Source organism: Asparagus officinalis, chromosome 8 (assembly GCF_001876935.1).
Source record: "Asparagus officinalis chromosome 8, Aspof.V1, whole genome shotgun sequence".
Classification (NCBI taxonomy): Eukaryota; Viridiplantae; Streptophyta; class Magnoliopsida; order Asparagales; family Asparagaceae; genus Asparagus; species Asparagus officinalis.
In genome coordinates this window covers 121,106,213-121,117,135 of record NC_033801.1, presented here as the reverse complement: position 1 = coordinate 121,117,135, position 10,923 = coordinate 121,106,213, and the positions used below count along the sequence as shown (strand labels likewise).

Genomic DNA, 10,923 nt, shown 5'->3' with positions numbered 1-10,923 from the left:
GATGTAAGATTATTTAGTCTATTGAAGTCCAGAATGGTGGAGTTCAAATGATAACCTTATACTAGTGACTTTTCCTAATAGTTTTTCCATTTCTGAGGTTATCTCCTCTATATAACATCAGGTTCTCTCTCTCACTTAAATTTTGGAGTCTTGGCTAGGGGTGAGCATATGGTGAATCAGCTCCGTATTTATCAAAAATTGACAAACCAAAAGCGAACTATTTATGATTTGAAGTGAACCAATCTGACCTAAATACTTTTGGTTAATTCGGTTTGGTTTATTTTGTTTCGGACTAAAATCGATATAAATATCGATGACCTGAAGTGTTATTCTTGCCCTCACTTAAAGATCTCAAACACCAACTGAAATAGGAAGGTTCTATTTATATTGCTTAATTTTGGGAATGTAGTCCGAAGTGAATACAATGGTTAAAGTGTTTGTCAGGACTCTTAGACTTGAACTTTTTGCTATAGCGTTCAATTGCTAATTCATGTAATGGTTTACACTTGGTTCCATGTCTAACCACTTCAAAAAGTTGCACAAGTTATGAACTAAAGTCACCAAGCCTAATTCATGTTGAATCATTGATAAAAAAGATGGCCTCAATTTATTTATGAGATAAACTACCATAATAACATATGCATAAGGATTAGGAATAGGCGTGAATTTTTTTCCCGATCAATAAGAACAGGCATGGATTTAGTTTGAAGTATTTTATTTGGTGCAAATAAGTTCGGTCTATTTTTTTATTTGGTTTAAGCCAAACTTTGCTCACCCTTAGTCTTGGCCACAACCTCATAGGACCCTAACAGCCTCAAGAGACAATGTTGACGACAGCAGACTTCAAAGGCATTGGTAACCGAACTTCGACGAGGCCACAATCTTCAAAAATCTAGCCACTCGATTCTCTTTCTCTCTAGTATCTTTCTCTGAAAGGTTACCCATTTATTTTTGTTAAATTTGTTCTATTTGTGTTGTTATTAGATTAGATATTCTGCCTTTGACTCAATAACTGTTGGTCTTGAGAGTGGAGACCCAAGCCTAGAATCAAAATCAATAATTGTATGAAAATTCAAGACAGACCATGGGTGTGGTCTACGCCACACCAGGGTGTGGCAGAATCTTCTCTGTCTGCCATGGAGGTGGTCTGCACCACACCAGGGTGTGGCAGAATCTGCCCTGTCTGCCATGGGTGTGGTTTGCGTCATACCAGGGTGTGGCAGAGTCTGCTCTGTCTGCCATGGGTGTGGTTTACGCCACACCAGGGTGTGGCAGACTCGTTTTAGAATCCTAATCTGTTTGAGATTGTGTTTTGTTATAAATAGAAACACATCCCTTTAGGGTTTAAGAGAGAAAAAGAGCACGAAAAAAGAGGATTTTGAGGGCTCTTTGAGGTTAGAAATCTTCGAGAGAGAGAGAGAGACCAATAGCAAGCATTGTAATCTTCTTCAAGTAATCAAAGAATTGTGTGGTGTGGCTCCCGAGGACGTAGGCACGTTGCCGAACCTCGTTAAATCTGATGTGTTCTTTCTTGTTTGCTTTCCTACATGTTCTTATCTTTGATTTGTGATGAATTTCTTTCTTGCTCAACTCTCAAACACAAGATCCGGAAGGGTACGGATTTGATTTGATTATTTCAAATCCCCAACAACTGGTATCAGAGCTTCGTTCAGTAATTTGTGTGAAAGTCATGGCAGAGGAAAATAAATCAAAGATCGAGAAGTTTGACGGTTCAGATTTTGCCTACTGGAAGTCGCAGACGGAGGACTATCTGTACTAGAAGGACTTGTATCGCCCGTTGATGGGCAAGGAAAAGGGAAAGAAGAATGAGGAGTCAGATGGTGATTAGGAGATACTGAATAGGAATGTTCTAAGGCAAATCCGTTTGTCGCTCGCCAAATCAGTAGCCCACAATATTCTGAAGGAGAAGACGACGTTGGGGCTTATGGAAGTGCTCGCAAAGATGTACGAGCAACCGTCGGCAGCAAACAAGGTGCATCTCGTTAAAACTCTTTTCAACCTCAAGATGACAGAAGGACGGTCCTTCACGATGCACCTCAGCGAGTTCAACACGATTGTTGATCAGCTTATCTCCGTGGACATCACGTTTGATGACGAAGTGCAAGCCCTATTGATTCTATCGTAGTTGTCGGATAGTTGGGCAGGTTGTTTGACGGCAATCGGCAATGGAGAAGTGGAAGCTGAGTGAGGTTGTTAGCATGATTCTATCCGAGGAGGTTAGAAGGAAATCGTCTGAATCAGAAGGTTTAGGTTCAGCTCTAAACTTCGAGCAGAGAGGCAGAAGCCAGAAGAAAGGAAACCAGAACAGGAATCGGTCGAAATCAGTGAAGAAGAGGCCAAACTCGAAGGTTAGGCCTATCAAAGGGAAATGTTGGAACTGCGATCAGGAGGGCCATATGTCTTAAGTCTGTAAAAGTCCAAAGAAGGATGCGGGTGAGCAGGAGGCTCATATCGTGCAGGATGCCTTGATTCTTGCTATGGACAGTGATTCAGATTCTTGGGTCATCGATTCAGGAGCCTCTTTTCACGCCACTGCTAACAGGAAGCTATTTCAGAATTATGTAGCAGGAAAATTTGAAAAAGTGTATTTAGGAAATAACGAGCCTTGTAATATTGTTGGAAAGGATGAAGTGCAGATTCAGATGAAGGGCTCTAAGTGGACCTTGAAGAACGTGAGACATGTGCCGAAGCTGAAGAGGAATCTTGTTTCGGTGGGACAGCTTGAAGCAGAAGGCTATATTTTGACATTCACAGGGGATTCGTGGAGAATCTCCAACGATACGATGATAGTTGCTCGAGGTAACAAACTAGGGACTCTCTACCTCACCTTACATGCGAGTGACACCCTCGCAATTACAGCTGGCAAAGAGAGTACAGATCTGTGGCACAACAGGCTAGGGCACATGAGCGAGAAGGGGATGAAGATCTTACATTCACAGGGAAAGCTAACCGGGATCGACTCCGTGGAAGTCGGAGTTTGTGAAGACTACATCTTTGGGAAGTAGAAGAGTGTTAGTTTTCAGAAGGGTGGAAGGCCACCTAAGGCTCAGAAGCTAGAGTTGATTCATATAGATGTATGGGGTCCAACCAGTGTGTCTTCTTTTGGCGGTTCGAGATATTATGTCACCTTCATCGACGACCACTCGAGGAATGTGTGGATCTACTTCATGAAGCACAAGTCAGAGGTGTTTGGAATCTTCAAGAAGTGGAAGGTCATGATGGAGAACGAGACAGATCTAAAGGTGAAATGTCTGAGATCAGGAGGTTACGAATGGTATTCGCTTAGAGAGGACTACTCCAAGAACACCGCAGCAGAACGACATTACGGAGAGGATGAACAGGACCTTGACAGAGCGTGCCAGGAGTATGCGATTACATGCAGGTCTGCCTATGATATTTTGGGCGGATACGGTGCATACGACAGCTTACCTTATTAATCACGGGCCATCAGTTCTATTGGATTTTGGGATTCCAGAGGAGATTTGAAGTGGAAAGAAGATAAATCTCTCACACTTACGGGTATTTGGTTGTGTGGCTTATGTTCATATCAGTGACCATGTCAGAGACAAGCTAGAAGCTAAGTCACAGAAGTGCACATTCATTGGATACGACATTGATGAGTTCGGGTATCGCCTTTGGGATGAGAAGAACAAGAAGATCATCAGAAGAAGGGATGTGATATTCAATGAGGATGTGATGTACAAGAACAAGGAAAATACCAAGGATAGCCAAAGCAGTGGGAGCAGCACTACATATACAGGTGGATCCGAGTACATGGATTTAGAGGAACTTCCAGATAGGGGTGATGATGTTTGTTCTGATCAGAGAATGGAGAAGGCTCTAGGTAGGGCTGAGCACGGTTCGGTTCGGGTCGGTTTTTTCTAAATTTTAAACAACCGAACCGAACCACCCATTATTCAAAACCGAACCGAACCGTTGCACATCGGTTCGATGCGGTTCGGTTCGGTTTGTTCGGTTCTAACTTCATGAAGTCAAATTACTACATCAATCCTCCTTCAGCAGATTTAAATCAGGTCAAGAAGATATTTAATCAACAAATTTGCAGAAAATCATCACTTAAAACCTTAAATCTAACAATATTCTATCAGATCTACAACAAATACCACGAAATATCCCAGGTTTGTTTGTGCATTTCACTTTCAGTCACAGAGAATCGTCGTCACGCTAACTGGGATCTAGTTGTTTTCAAATCCATGGAACCCAAAAGAACGATGAATTTTCAGACGAAGGTATTCTACTCAGAATCAGCACGCCAAAAGAAAACAGAAAGGAAAAAGACAAAAGAAAGGTTAAAGCAGGTCATCGAATGAGTACCTTGAGTCTTTGAACGAGATCCAACCGGCGTCGAGTGAGAATCTCGGGCCCAGATCGCACGACCGCCGCCCGAAAGCGTCCACGGCGATCTCGGACTGAGTCTCCCGGAACCTTCTAAAAGAGTCGGAGCCGTTCTTGCGGCTGCTACCTTCGTGCTTCTTCATCTTCTTCAGCTTCTGCTTCCTTCACTGTTTCTGAAGCTTCTTGCTAAAAACCGAAGCAGAGAAGTGGGCTGGAGGCTGGTGGCGGCGGGTGCTTGGACTTTGAATACTTGGAGAGAGTTAGGGTTTAGGTGTCTTGAGAATGAGGGATTTTATGAGCAGATGAAGAACGGGTCGGGTAATGGGTATGGGTTACGGCTTAAAAAACTTAATGTTAAGTTGGCGGTCGGTTCGGGTAATTCGGTTTGAAAATTTTTTAAACCGACCCGAACCGATTTATAAATAAAACTGACCCGAACCGTTATTTTTCGGTCGGTTCGGTCGGTTTTTTCGGTTTGAACCGAACCATGCTCAGCCCTAGCTTTAGGTGCAGAAGAAACTACCCAAGACGTGGAGCTTAGGAGGTCATCCAGGGTACCCAAACCAAATCTCAGATATTTTTCATCTCTTGACTACCTATTGTTAACAGATAGCGGTGAGCCGGAGTGCTATGAAGAGACAATGTAAGTAAGTGAATCTCAGCAGTGAGAGCATGCTATGCAGAAGGAGATGGATTCTCTACTCACTAATGAGACATAGGAGTTAGCCCAGCTACATACACAGAAGAAAACCTTACATAACAAATAGGTCTACCGGGTCAAGCAGGAGAGTGATGGAAGCAAGAGATTCAAGGCCATATTAGTAGTGAAGGGGTTTCAACAGCGGGAATGAGTGGACTACACGGAGATATTTCCCCCTGTTGTGAAACTCACAACCATTAGAATGGTGTTGAGTTTGATAGCTGTAAAAAAACTATTTCTTGAGCAGTTAGATGTGAAGACTGTCTTTCTTCATGGTAACTTGGATGAAGAAATCTATATGAAGCAGCATGTTGGCTTCATTGAAGAAGGAAAGGAAGAGATAGTGTGTAAGCTCAAGAAGAGCTTATATGGTTTGAAACAGGCTCCGAGACAGTAGTATAAGAAGTTTGATAACTTCATGCAGAACAATGGCTACAGAAGATACAATTCAGATCATTGCTGTTATTTCAAAAGGTTCAAGTCCAACTTTATTATTTTGTTATTATATGTTGATGACATGTTGGTAGCAGGATCATGTTTAGAGGAGATAAACAGTTTAAAGAAGTAGCTAGCAAATGAATTTGCAATAAAGGATCTGGATGCAGCGAAGCAGATTCTAGGGATATGAATCAGTTGGGATGAAGCTGAAGGGACATTAAGATTGAGCCAAGCTGGATACATTGAGAAGGTACTTCACAAGTTTAACATGCATAATGCTAAAGTTGTTAGCACACCCCTTGGAAGTCAGTTCAAGCTATCTGAGGAGCAACCGTCTAAGACAGATGCAGATAGAAAGCATATAAGTAGGGTGCCATATTCTTTGACCATTGGGAGTCTCATGTACGTGATGGTTTGCACGAGGCCGGATATCGCCCATGCAGTGGGAGTTATGAGCAGATTTGTAAGCAATCCAGGGAAGCAGCATTATGAGGTCGTGAAGTGGATAATACAGTATTTGAGAGGGACAACGAACAAACCATTATGTTTCAGGAGGAATGAGTTGGTGCTGCAGGGATACGTGGATGCGGACTTCGCCGGTGATCATGATACGAGGCGAAGCACCATGGGGTATGTTTATACCTTAACGTCGACAACAGTGAGTTGGGTCTCACGTCTGCAGAAGATTGTGACTTTATCTACAACCAAGGCTGAGTATGTCGCAGTGACTGAAGCAAGCAAGGAGATGATCTGGTTGAACGGGTGCTTGGAAGAGTTGGATCTGAAGCAAGGAAGAGGAGTTCTCTATTATGATAGCCAGAACGCTATACATCTTGCCAAGAATCCAATATATCATGCAAAAACAAAGCACATCGATGTCAAATACCATTTTATACGCTCGCTAGTTGAAGACGGAAAGTTGCATTTGATAAAGATTTTGGGGAGTCAAAATCCGACGGACATGTTGATGAAGACAGTCACCATTGAGAAACTGGAGTTGTGCGCAACTTCAGTTGGCCTTCACGAGTAGAAGACAAAGGCAGAGCCACACTACGAGGATCAGCGAGATCGCTGGGATATTGATGATTGAAGAATGGATTTTTCTATTGATGATTGAAGAATGGATTTTTCAAGTAGGAGAAGATGCTTGCGAATAAGGCGGAGTTCGGGAGAGCTCATTGATGGTGGTTTGATCTCTAAGTGGGAGATTGTTGGTCTTGAGAGTGGAGACCCAAACCTAGAATCAAAATCAATAATTGCATGAAAATTTAAGATAGGCCATGGGTGTGGTCTGCGCCACACCAGGGTGTGACAGAATCTGTCCTGTCTGCCATGAGGGTAGTCTGCACCACACCAGGGTATGGCAGAATCTGTCCTGTCTGCCATGGGTGTGGTCTACGCCTGTTTGGTGGAAAAATTTTGTAATAAGAAAATAATGAAAGAATTGTGTTTGATTTTATTCTCTCTAACTGCTTAGAAAAAGAATGTTTACAAGTCTCTCAACTCTCAATTACAATTGAATTCCTGATTACAAAAGAGAGGAGAATTGATCTGAATTCTCCCCTTTGTTTAGGTCTGGGTTCTTCACGGTGGCGATGGAGTGCCTCCCTCGAATGCTCGCGTCGAGTTTGCTCTCTGTTGACGATCCGCACGTCTTGATTCACTGGAATGATATCTCCTCCTCACGATTTGACGCTATGGAGAACTTGCGTGGCAAGTTTGAAACTCTTGATGAGTTGATAACTCTGAACGAGTTTGAAACTCTAAGAAAGAGTTGATTTAACCGAAATCGGTTTGTCAGCCAAGGACGAGCTCCTCGTTGCTGAAGTTGAAGATGACCTCCGTTGGAGAATGATGTCGATCCCTTCAGGCCCTTTCTGCTCCAGGAAATTCCCCCTTTGCTGCCAAGTCCCAAATCCAAAAAGCCAGCTCCAACTCAATTGAGTTTCCCACTATTTATAGGGGATTTAGGGGTATAACTGCCCCCTTAAATTTCTCCTCAATGAGGGTATAATAGGGTGTAACTGCCCCCCATAAATCTCTCTATGATATGGTAGTGATCCCCTCAAATCGTGGGGAAAAAACGGTTCTGGAACCGTTCAAATCGTGCTTGAACGAGTCAAACGCTGAAAACAACGTTCTGGGCCCGAACTCTGCATTTTAGACCTGAAACACAGAGTTGGGTCTGTTTTAGGTTGAAAACGCACAGGTCGCACTGCGCAGAAATAAACTCTGCGTTTTGGACCCGGGACGCAGAGTTGGGTTCCGCATGAACTGTGCGTTTTTGGACCTGGGACGCAGAGTTGGGCTCCGCATGAACTGTGTGTTTTTGGACCTGAGACGCAGAGTTGGGCCCCTCCATGAACTGTGCGTTTTTGGACCTGGGACGCAGAGTTGGGCTCCGTATGGACTATGCGTTTTTGGACCTAGGACGCAGAGTTGAACTCTGCGTTTTAAGTCCACGAACTCCGTGTTTTTGATTCTGTAATGTAGAGGCGAGCCTTAGGCGGGCTTGGCAAGTTTCAGGATAAGTCCAATGTTCAAGCGAAGTCCAGTCTTGCAGACGGACTTCAGAACATAACTTTCTGTGAAGAACAAGTCATAACTTTCAAACCGTAAGTCGGAATTGGACGAATTATATATAAAAATCGGCTATCTCGACGAGACGGAGCTGACCAAACTAACCCCATCGGGTTTAGTTTGCTCCGTCAGTTTTGCCAAATTCCTTACGGTTTGAGAGATATCTGCGTTTTGGTTTGAAGAGACCGTCGATTTGTAGTCTCTTTTGCTAGAGCATTGCAAAGATCGTCATATTGTAACCTTCGTCTTGGCTCCTTGAAAATGTGAGAGTCGTCAGATTGTAACTCTCGATGTTGATTGTAAAGGCTGTTGATTAGAGCTTTCATCAGTTGTTGCGAAGGTCGTCAGATTGTAACCTTCATCGATCCACATGAAAGTCTTCAAATTATAGTCTTCTGGAAGCTATCAAATTGTAACTTCCATCATCGGTGTTTGATCAAGCCAAGGAGTTAATAACTCTTAACGAGTGATGAGAATCAGCTATCTGTTGTGATTTTTAGACAGCCTACAGTGCCACACCAGGCTGTGGCAGAGTCTGCCCTGTCTGCCATGGGTGTGGTCTGCGCCACACCCACCATACTAGGGTGTGGCAGACTCGTTTTAGAATCCTAATCTGTTTGGGATTGTGTTTTATTATAAATAGAAACACGTCCCTTTAGGGTTTAAGAGAGAAAAAGAGAACGAAAAAAAGAGGGTTTTGAGTGCTCTTTGAGGTTAGAAATATTAGAGAGAGAGAGAGAGAGGCCAATTGCAAGCATTGTAATCTTCTTCAAGTAAACAAAGAATTGTGTGGTGTGGCTCCCGAGGACGTAGGCACGTTGCCGAACCTCGTTAAATCTGGTGTGTTCTTTCTTGTTTACTTTCCTATAAATTTTTATCTTTGATTTGTGGTGAATTTCTTTCTTGCTCAACTCTCAAACACAAGATCCGGAAGGGTACGGATTTGATTTGATTATTTCAAATCCCCAACAATAACGTTGGTCTTTTCTCTGATGGGTTCATTTTTTAAAGGTTTCTTACAGTAATTTGTTTTCCTTTTTTGACTGATTTATTTGGATAGGTTTGTTATGGGGATGTGCTTATGAAGATTGACTATGTATTTAATTTTTGTTGTCATTTTTCTGACTGCAGAGTTCTTAACAAAATGCTATTGCTGAGATTTGTTATGCCAAGGCTTGTTATGTTAGTAAAAGGTTTAATTTAATTTGATTTTTTTAGCTGGAGAAAAGTCAAATAACTTTCGTTTCAAAATGTTAATTCTTTTTCCAATATTTATTTGAGTAGTAAAAGCTCTTATAGCATGGAAAAACACTAGTTATGGCCCACACTTGAATTGTAACCGATGTTTTAAGTTAAGTGATGTTTGAATTATGGTAAATATGTGATAGTTTAAATGCTTAATTTCTATTTTTGCAATCTTATTGATGCATGTTAAATCATATTTTGCAGCATGGACCAAGTGTCTCAGATTGTGCAATTGAGGACCCAGGCAAAATTTGTGAGTCCTGAAGTTGGGACCGGTGGGAGACAAAAAGGAGGAGACTGTGAAGGATGAGAAAGGGGATTTTGAGTTATGGTTTCTTTTAGTAGGTTCATGTTGATATCTTATTTTGGCTTATTTGACAGTTTGGTTATATTGTATCTATAGCATGTTATCTTTTAAATGAAGGCTTGTGGTGAATCCGGGACCTTCTCCTGTGGATTTTATACTAGAACTCTTTTGTATTGTCTAACTATGTAAGGAAGATTGTGTCTAGTTATGTTGAATGCTGAAGGGATGAAAAACCTATGTTTTTCCAAGTTGTGGTTTGGTTATTTCATGTGCAGCATTTGGGTGTTTGATAGTGTAACTAAGATCACCGCATGAAATGGTTTGCTAATTCCAAGACTCAACTATAGGGGTAAGGTTCACATAAATAGAAGCCTTGGTTGTGTGTTTTTGGGTGATGAACGTTTCACAGATCCAATCAACTAGTGAATAACATCAAACATTATCATCTTCTGCAAGACCATGTGTGGTATGCATATCAAATGATACTGAGATGCTATGAAGCAAGAAAGTCCAATAAACTGCAGAACTGATATATCATGGATACAACAGAACACCCCACAAACAATCTAAATGAGGAATAAGTTTGCTATAACTCCCGTCATGATAGGGTTGCAAAATTCTTCCTACTTTATGATTTATTCTCAGCTTCTTTCATTTCAGCTCTATCAAGTAAATGTTGTATATTATGGCATTCCATAATATTCAAATTCAAATTTGGTGGCACCTACGGATTTCTTGTATAACTAACGATCTTTGGAGGAAAATTGTACTAACTAAAGATACAATATTATCTTACAATCGAATCAAGAACAAGTGTGACAACAGCAAAACGCCATTCTCAACTGCATTTAAATAGATTACCAAACTATAGGCTTCAGTGTACACACACACGCACAAAGAACTGTAATTCTTGTCTAGGAGGTGCCTCTCCGTTTGCACGTCGAGCCCCAAAATTATTCGAGTACCATTTGAACCTAGACACAACCACCAAAGAATGCATTATAAAAAGTAAAAATTATTGCATAATGATAGGATATCTCGTTTTCTTAAAAATGAATCCTCTTATTTAACATAACCCGCATCCCACATCGAAGTGTAACATGTCAGACAGTAAAGTATACCATACAATATCCAAGAATCAAGGGGATTCATCTTCAAACATATAGCAAAGAAACAATTATACATTTTTAAGTAAGCTTAGAGCATACAGTGATGCTAGAATAATCTGTGATATTAACTTTGCCTGGAACACCCCCCCCCCCCCCCCCCCCCCTCC

General features: G+C 41.7%; 1 protein-coding gene across 1 annotated transcript in view; it reads left to right on the top strand.

The window, feature by feature from the left end:
- The window catches only part of LOC109851598 (ATP-dependent DNA helicase Q-like SIM), a 55,695-nt gene extending 45,943 nt beyond the window's left edge, over positions 1-9,752 (top strand). Inside the window, exon 17 of the mRNA XM_020421819.1 lies at positions 9,545-9,752. The gene's annotated coding sequence lies outside the window, so the exon portion shown is untranslated. The remainder of the gene's footprint in view (positions 1-9,544) is intronic.